At 39.4% G+C, this 10000-nt stretch overlaps 1 pseudogene; it reads right to left on the bottom strand.

Moving 5' to 3' along the window:
* The window catches only part of LOC110052330 (uncharacterized), a 17167-nt pseudogene that overhangs the window by 165 nt on the left and 7002 nt on the right, over window positions 1-10000 (bottom strand).

Consider the following 10000-nt stretch of genomic DNA (forward strand, 5'->3'; position numbering starts at 1 on the left):
CCTTACGTGATTGTTGATCGCTTATGTTCCTCCACACGTTGATGTAGGTGTCGACTCGTGAAGCCGACACAGTCTGCATCGCACAGACCACACTTGTAATAGTAAACAACGTTTTGTTGATTCATAATTGAAGGTTTATGTTCCTTTGGTTTGAATTGTCCTTTGATCTTCTGACTTGTGTAAACAGGCTGGACAACGGCATCAATCTTTCGAATGAGATCACCGAGTTGGTGTCTTAACGCATTCGCCGATTTCTGGTCTTTAAACGGTAAGACAATTCTGATGGGAGCATCTTGTTCATCGGATACTTGTTGTTTAGAACACACATTCTCAGTAACTTTCATTTCAATAAAATGTCTGACGGTGTTCTCTACGAGGGTTTTGGGATAATGCAGGCGAGCAAAAACCATCTTAAGACGTTCACATTCTTGATGGAAGAACTGCCAATTCGAGGAGAGTTTGAACGCACGGTTTAACATTGTCTTCAGTAGAGAATGTTTATACCTTAAGTCAACATAGCTTTGGTAATGCAGTAAATGCCCAGTATCGGTCGGTTTCAGTAGACCTTCATATCTAGTCGGGGACCATTTCTGATAATCACCATTCCAAGAAAGGGAAGCTTGCCGTTGTCTTCGAGTTCCATTATGAAGCTGAGTGAGGGGTGGATTTCATTCAGTGTTAATAAGAATTCAGAGGCAGATGAAACATCGGGCATTTTGGTGAGGGTGTCGTCGACATAGCGCTTATAGAAAACACGCATCTTGTTTTAGTTTTCCAATTTTTCTTCAATATTGCACATAAACGCATTTGCCATTAGTGGCTCGAGGGGAAAAATCGTGGCAATCCCGTCCACTTGCTCATACAGATTTCCTTTAAATTGGAAAAGCTGGTTTTTCGTAACAACCTCTAACAGCTCTATAAGGTCCGTTTTTAACTCGTGAATTGCGCATGCGCAACACGAGTTATCGTGAGTTATGGGAAAATGTGTCGCTCGCTCGGTGGGCTGTAAACATTATGTAAATGAGGTACGCTCGCGGCTTACTTTTAAATTGCTGTTCATCTTTAATTGGAATAAACTGTTTTAAAGGTCTAAATTAAAAGATAAAAGTTAAAGAAGACTGGGCCACCGAAAATGAGAACATCAAGGATCATAAAATCGATGAGCAGCACAAGTTCTCACTGGATGCGGACTTCGTATGGATTTTACAGAAACGGAAGTCGTTGAAGTACGGTTACGGTATGGTAAATACACATATAGCGAGCGAAATGATATAAACACATAGCATTTATTTATTGTATCGCTAAAAACAACGAAAAAAGAAAGGGAAAAAAAAATGAACCTCCTCCCACCCGGATTCGATCGCAGAGCCTTTCAACCGGTAATCTTGTCCACTATCCTTTGTGCTACGTGAACATTACACGAAGACGATCGGGAAAACCAGGAGGGAGAGGTGAACACGTCAGATTGGGCTGACCCTATGATCATGGCTATTATGACGTCACGGCGAAAGATGCTCGCAAATGCAGAAAATTTTCGAAAATGGCGGCGTTACCTCTAGTTGATACAGGTTTTTGAGGCGGATTTCTCCGATCATTCCAGCTCCAAATGGTGTTGTATTTGGATCTCAAGGAGTAATTATCATTTTTCTTTCTTGAGAGGTAAGTAGATTTTAATTATAACTGAAAAATCTTGCATAAAGTGTATTTAAAGTGTTACAGCCATCGCTCTCCGGTGGAAATATGTGGGGCAAAATTTTGACCATTCGCCCCGTAAAATTGCCTTTTTTGGGTGATCGGTAACTTAAAGAAACGTGTAACGTGGTCACAGAAGAGCTTATATGTGTAGGAAAACATTGTAATTGAAGATGATTTTGAAGAATCGGTAGTAATCAAAGGCTCTGCGAGCCAACTCGTGAATTTGATAAGCCAATGAAATTTAAATATCGTCAATAGAAAATGAGGTTTGATTTCCATACTAGGGTATGAACCGTTCTAAGAAGTGTTGGACTGGTAAATGGACATTTTGAGGAATATGATATGAAATTCAATTAGGCCTCAAAGACAGAAAATATGGGCTGAGTGGGAGTTAATGTAAGACAATTACCGTTCCAGATTTTACTTTAAAGGTTTGTGGAAAGAAAGTTCAAAAGGGTGCTGTTTTTCTCCAAGGTAGCGGGAAATGACTTAGAGCCATAGCTGTATTTTGTACATAACCTGGGTGGGGATACTCTAAAGTAAAAATTTTGGTGATTTGAATTAAACTCCTAAATGAGGCCAATCTGACTGTGGCTTAAACTTTATTTGACTGCAAAGAATGGGCTACAATGACAACATTTCTCTTTATATAATTATTTTTTTTGTGTGCAACCCCAAAAAGTACTGATGACTAAAATTAGTGGCACCCTAAGTGAGATTTGCACCCTTGTTAAGTGAGAAAAACATCATTACCCTTTTCACAAGGGAGTACCCCTTCCAACAGGGTGTGGAAAAGCAGTGAGTAAGTAAGTTAAGAGTGGCGAACGTTTTTGATAATTTATTTTTCAAGGACTTCCGATCAGCCGAAGACTTGTGGCTACTTACTGAAAATTTCAAACTATTCTTAAGGACTTCTAAATATTTCGTAAAAGATTAATATACCTTTAGGAGCTTGTGAGAATTGCACTGTGAAGGAGGGTTGATTGTAAAATTGCACAGTATAAATTATAATCAGCTGCAAGTGACTCACCCAGATTTGAGTGTAATTAAGGAAATTGCATGGATAAACATGAGATGTACATTTTTACTTGGTTTTATGAAAATATGTCTGCCAGTAAAACTGGTTCTTTACAAATGGAAACTCAAGACATTATGTATTAAATTAGTTCACAAGGAATAACTAGTAGAATTACTATGAAGGACTGTCAAACTATGAAATCAGCCAAACTCAAGCTAACTGAAGGTATCAAATGTTTCCCTCTAATCTTTGATTATCTAGCAGTTTTCCAGTGAATTGTTTGCATTTATGGTGGTTTTACATCAACTGGTTTGTTTTGGTAATTATGACTATGGTAAAATCAAACTGGCACTTACCAGTCTATGTGCTTTATACAAAGCCTTAAAGAGCCAGTTCATTTAATAAATGATTCTGAGGAAGGCAATCACACAGTCTAATAATAGTTCAACTATTGTAAAAAATGTTGTTGTTACTAGTTGAAATAGTCATGATAGAAGTTCATGGTGCTTGTATGAATATAACCAAAGAATAGATGGAAGGTGCTGAATTCATTATTTGATGTTAAGTTCTCAAGACCACATTGTTGTTTTCAGTGAAGTTGACAGCAGTAGTTCCAACAAATATAATACATGTACTTCTTTCTTTGGGATTTGTGTTATTAACTGCGTGAACTCCAGTGATGCTGTCCCTGCATTTTTCACCCTGTTCATTTTTTTGTAACTTCAGATACTGTAACTGGTACTAAATCCAGAATGAATATAGTTGGCTGTAGTGCTGTATGTCTCTGTTAATTACCATGTGCAAGTAACTACATCATTCCAGTTCTTATAGCGTATTTTAGTAGTCTCCATAGTCCAGTGGCCAATGTATGTGAGATAAGCTCTGAATGATCTGCTATTTTATAAGAAGATATAACAAGTGTTAGCAACAATTGTTTTAGTAAAGCTGTTGGTCCACCCTGACACCACACCTGTTCTGGATTCTTCACTTTTTATCTTCTAGATGACTTTTTTGCAATTTCCTGTATGTGATCTGGGTTCTCTGCTTTCCGTTTCCTTTTAGACTTTTTGTCAATTTCTCTTTCGTGTTCTGGGTTGGTCATTTTCCTTCTTGTGACAGTTTGTTTCCTTTCCTCCCTAATTGTTTCAATATTTTGTACCTTTGCATGGAATTTTGACTCTCTCTTTTTCTAAAATCTGCATTAGCTCTTCTCTTTTTCATGTATTCTTTCATGCAACCTTGATCAGCTCTGTATTTTATCTGTTTATCAATTTTTTTCTTTCAACTACAGTTTGATCACATGTTTTGTTGTTTGATACCTGACAATTTCTCGTTTCTACCGTAGAAACATAATGAGTTTTACTTATGTGTCCAATGTAAATGTTTGTGTATTCTCCTGTCACATTCACTGCTTGAACAACAGTAACAGGAGCAAACGTTTGAAATTATTCAGTGATATGAATTGACAGATTTAGGCAATTGGCCAGTGCTTGAATTATAATTGCATCAGCCCGTGTTCCCTGACATGACATATTGTTCAAATAGTCTTGCCAAGAATGATCAGTGTTACTCTCTATGAACTGTTCAAGGTTCTGCAGTAAAGTACTTGACTTTACGAGCACTTCCCGAGGACAGCCGAAGTACGGTCGATCTATCAATTCCATTTTCTTTGAAAACAAAATGAACCATGACCGAGAATAACCATAAAAAACCTTTAATTGTTTAAGATACAAACTGTAAGTGCTTACCTGGCAATGGCACGAAGGCTTTTTCTCACAACAATGAACGACTCCAGTCCAGAAACGTTCGGCAAGCCATTCGTGGGCTCAAACTTTACGAACCACTTCCCAACGTCGATACAGCTCCAGGAATAACGAACACAGCCATCTTAAAGGAGTCACTTAACCAGTGGGCCATGGGCGACACTTTATAATCGGTCTCGGCGAGCGTGAAGCTCAACTTCGCGAACACCCGAGTCTTTTGAGCCCGTGGTGGAATTAACCAAAAGATCAGCGTTTTGATACTACTTAATAAAAAGGTTATTTTCGCCTCCTCTTAATTACTTGTAAACGTGGTTCTGTGATACTGCAAGGGACATTCTAGTCCACCCTGCCATCAAGAGGTGGAGAGTTCAAATCCGTCGCCCGCCTGAAACTTTTTTATTTTTCTCAATTTCTTTTCTTTTTTATCTTTTTTCTTTCTCGGACACACAAATCATTTTCCTGTATATATATATTGAAAAAATAGAAGCACTGACACCATAAATGAAATATACGCTGCAAACTGCCAAAAGTATGTTCGGAGATTGGCCAAACGTAATTCACGGATGAAAAACGTATAGTTTTAAACTCTTTTAAGATTCTCATTAGCTTCTTTTTCACCCACCACTATTCTTAGCAACAAAGATGGCCATTTCTTTTGTTTATTACTCGCCAAAAACTATCAAATGCACGTAAAAGCCTGAAATCGAAAAAAAGTTTACAGGAATCGACCAATCGAGCGAGCGAGCGAGTGCCATTCTTCACATCATATCTACAACTCGCTCTTGCGCATGCGCGCAATTCACGAGTTAAAAATGATCAGTTCATTTGAGTATGAAATATCTGCAATCTCGTGTTCGGCACATGTTCTGCAACAGGCCTAGCAAACAGAAATATCCACAATGATGGAAATGAGAACTTTCACGGACAAGAACTTAGGCTTAATTATTTAAATAAGACTTAAAGCCTGCCTACTGCACAACGGTGGTTAAAATACAGACAGAGGATAAAATGAATATGCAGACTGCAGACTTTTTAAAAAATATCCTATTTCCTTTTATAGAGAGCTAAGTGCTCCGGTTAGCCTGAAATATACAGCTCATGTTAGCCGGTGTACTAAATTTTGCGTGTTTTTGAGCCTTCCGACATCTAATTTTTGAAAACCAAGGTATTTTTGGACACAATATTAATAGGTTATCTTATTCCTGTGGTCTGTTGATCGCTTTCTTTCAAATTCTTTGAGCAATCATCGGATGAAAAACTTTGTGGTGTCATTTTTTAGCGGCCATTGAAACTTCACGGGCTGGCTCACGAGTGACGTCATAATGGCCAAGATCATCGGGCGCGCAATCGCATGGCTGCGCAAGCGAAGTTGACTATGGTTGGCCATTCGTTTCAAAATTACGACAAGGTATACGCGGGTTTTTCTGCCCCGTATACTTGTTTACATACGTTACGTATGGGCTTTAAGCTCATATATACGACCATTTAGATCGCGTATATACGCATTTTTAAAGGGCCACATATTTGCGTAAATTCAAGCGCGGGGATATGCGAAATAAATGCCCAAATATACGCGTCCTAAAGGACCCATATATACGCGTGCTAAAATGCGCGTATACGCGGGTCTCGTAAATTATGTTGTATATGCCGGCACGAAATGTGCCTTTTCAGAGAATATCTGTTCGTGTATGATAACAATGAAAATTACTTTAACTAGAAATCGTCAAAATGGCGGCAGTGGTAAAAATGCCTTGTCTTGGTCTATCTGCTATTTAATGTTTATTACTGCAGCTCTCCAGTGAATGAACTACTAGAAACAGTTATGCGTCTTTTGAATGACTGTTTAAGATTTTATCCTAATGCTAAGAAAACGACGAAGCCGTGATAACGAGCGCCAAATGCGGCGTAGCCACGAGGAGTCTGTTTTGTTTGTCTTGTTTTTGTTTGTTTGTTTTTTTATTTATTTCATTCTAAAATTACAACGATAAATATAAAGTAAACAAGTAGAAGAAGAGAAATGGAAAAAGGCAAAAATATAGCAAGCTAATTAGATGCCCTTGTTTAGATAATAATAATTAGGATAAAAAAGTTAACTTAACATAGGAGAGGAAGAGGTATGAATTAATTAATACTGAGCAAAATAATACTGGTAGAGTGCTGTTTTAAAACGTTTTCTAGTTGCTAAGTTACGTATAGATAAAGGAAGGTCATTCCAATAGTAACATCCAATAACAGTGGGGCAAAATTTCCTTGTATTTATTCTGGCGAAACCGGGATTTAAGTGTTGTGAGGATGCACTACGAGTAGTGTAGTTATGTTGCTCAGATACCAGAGATAAAGTGTAATTAGACGGTTTTTCATCAATTAAGTGGTCATATAATAGCTGGCAGGTACATAATTTAAGGAGGAGAAGCCTGGGGGGTTCTTGCTGGTTTTCGCGGTTTTGTCGCTTTGTGCACTCGCGCTCAAATTGCGTAAAAAATTGCTAAACCGCCAAGCTACGCAGGCTAATCCTTTAGTTGACTCACTGGACAGAGGTACCAAGGCAAATGCTGAGAAGATAGGGCGTCTAGAATCGCTGGTGAGACAAATGCAATATTTACTATTTAAATGGGAAATGTTTGCATTAAGAGCAGTTTCATGCACCTCAGTGTATTCCATTAGGGCTTTGCCAACTGTATCAGCTTCTAATGGAAGAGTGGGTCCTCCAGCCTATGATATATCAATACCTCAAGGGAAGTTTTAGGAAACAGAATGTGATTTTAGTGTAAGTCCTATTGGGTCTTCACCAGATAATTCATCTGGTTGGGGGTTATCATCAAATGCGTCCCTGACAGCTAGTATTTCCAGTATTACATATATCTTGTAAAATCACTGCGTTCACCCATATTGTTTGTGCGTACAGCATGGTTATTCCCTGCCTCAACTAGGAGGTTTAACTGGTTGTTAATTCTGGAAAGAAATATGTAATACAAACAGAACAGATCGATTATGCTGATCGATTCCAGGATGCCATTTTCTTCCATCTAATAGAACAGAGTGTAGTAGAACTGACCAACTTAAATAAAGACTTCTCTCCAGAGAAGCTCAATTCACTGGTTGTGTACAGACAACCAAGCAATTTTGCTTCCCCTATTAAATCCCCTGTGCCATGGCATAGTTCTTCCTACCTCTAAATTTTCATCCCCTTCGTCTAAACACACTCTAGAGGGCAATCCATAACTTTGCACAGCAGCTAAGAATAGAGCGAGCCCAGTCGCAGCAGAATTGTTTGTTGCACAACTTAAAGTCTAAAGCCCTGTCAAAACCACCAAGTATTACGAACCTCCAACTGATAAGGCAGTGTAGTCCATCAATGTGCCAGAGGGAATTAGGTCCCCTGACGCTGTCAACATGCCTTGTGATGGTATTGAACCACCTCAAATCAGACCCTGTTGGGTCAGTTTGAAAAAAACTTCCCCTTACACGCTGACGCTGAACATAGGTATTTCTACTTCGCAAATGACCCAGCATGATACTGATACCAGAATTGGAAAACCCACTTTAGTCTTATTTCTCGAATCATCAGGGCCGGGTTCTTCGAAAGCCGGTTAACGCTAACCCAGGATTAAAAGTTAACCCAAATATAAATTTTTCTCTATAAAAATGTTTTCCACTGCTTATGCTTTGTGTAGTTTGAGATTACTCAAGTTCAAAACTGAGCCGCAAACATTTCCCGTCTACGTAGTAAGTATTGAATTTGTCTCACCAGCAATTCAAGGGGCAGAATTCTCTCAGCATTCGCTTGGGCACCTATGTCCTAAACGGTGAACAGAATCCAAAGCAACTTCACGACGAACGATTAAATTCTCTGCCATGTTACGATTACCGTGAGGATAAAATCTTGAACAGTCATTCAAAAGACGCATAACTGTTTCTAGAAGTTCAGTCACTGGGGGAGCTGCAGTAACAAACATTAAATAGCAGATAAACCAACACAAGGCATTTCACCACTGCCACCATATTGACGATTTCTAGTTAAAGTAATTTTCATTGGTATCATACACGAACAGCCATTCTCTTAAAAGGCACATTTCGTGCTGGCATATACAACGTGATTTACGAGACCCGCGTATACGCGCATTTTAGCACGCGTATATATGGGTCCTTGTAGGACGCGTATATTTGGGCATTTATTTCGCATATCCCCGCGCTTGAATTTACGCAAATATGTGGCCCTTTAAAAATGCGTATATACGCGATCTAAATGGTCGTATATATGAGCTTAAAGCCCATACGTAACGTATGTAAACAAGTATACGCGGCAGAAAAACTCGCGTACACCCTGTCGTAATTTTGAAACGAATGGCCAACCATAGCTGACCTCTCCCTCCTGGGGAAAACAAATACTAAAACAATTAATTAAACCGCTGATAACACGGCGGGCTCGAGTCCGTACCAGGATTGTCCGGAGGTTAATTTGTCCTTCACCGAGCAACTGTCAGTGAGTATATTTGGCATTCGTGGATTTTTCTGACGCTCGACAGTGCCTTTTTTAAAACTTAGAAGTCACAAGTGTTCATTCGTCGGCAAATAGAGTCGCGACGTTTGTTTTGAGAGTTCTTGGTGACACGCTTTGCACCGGGACTCTTCGCAAGCTACACACAACACAGGTAAGCTGAAACAAGATGTTTTGGGGTGTCTGGAAAACCCGAATAGCGAACAGCGAATAGTCCCGAATAGCGAACAGCGAATAGTCCCGAATAGCGAATAGCGAATAGTACGAATAGTCTCGAATAGTGCGAATAGTGGCGCACAGTCTCGAATAGTGGCGAATAGTGACGAATAGTGGCAAATAGTGGCAAATAAGTGGCAAATCGTAGCAAATAGGGTACCCAGTACCTCGCAGTCAACCTCGCAGTCAACCTCGCAGCAACGTAGGACGAGATTTTCCCGCTAAAAAGCACAGACGCTTATCAGGACATAAGGTGTTTCTAAATGTAATTTCCTCTGTTTCAACCGCTCCAAAAGCGTAAATACGTCTTTATTAGGTTATCCTTGTGTTTTCTGTTTTCTTAATGTCGGCGATGGACAGCCCGAGCCTGAGTCCGGAGAAGAAAAGGTAATAAATTCACTGAAATTCTGTTGCTTATTTGGATAATGAATTAACGCAGGATATTAGACCTAACGCGGTGACTATTGACGACTATTCGTCACTATTCGCCACTTTTCGCGACTATTCGCCACTATTCGCACTATTCGAGACTATTCGCACTATTCGGGACTATTCGCTATTCGCTATTCGCGACTATTCGCTATTCGCTATTCGGGTTTTCCAGACAACCGATGTTTTGTTCGAGAAGCTTGGTTTCGAAGAAATCGGAGTGAATCAACGTAGTAGTTGAAGGATACATTAGTCGTCGCGATCACCGACTGGATCTGAAGAGAGTTTAACATTCCACATTAGGCCGTTCAGTGCTGGACTTTTTCGAACATGGTGAAAGAGAGGTTGTTGAGACAGTTTGTCTTGTTACTTTTCCTTTGA

The sequence above is a fragment of the Orbicella faveolata genome, unplaced genomic scaffold, assembly GCF_042242905.1.
Source record: "Orbicella faveolata isolate gen_17 unplaced genomic scaffold, um_ofav_v1 contig_24, whole genome shotgun sequence".
NCBI classification, from domain to species: Eukaryota; Metazoa; Cnidaria; class Anthozoa; order Scleractinia; family Merulinidae; genus Orbicella; species Orbicella faveolata.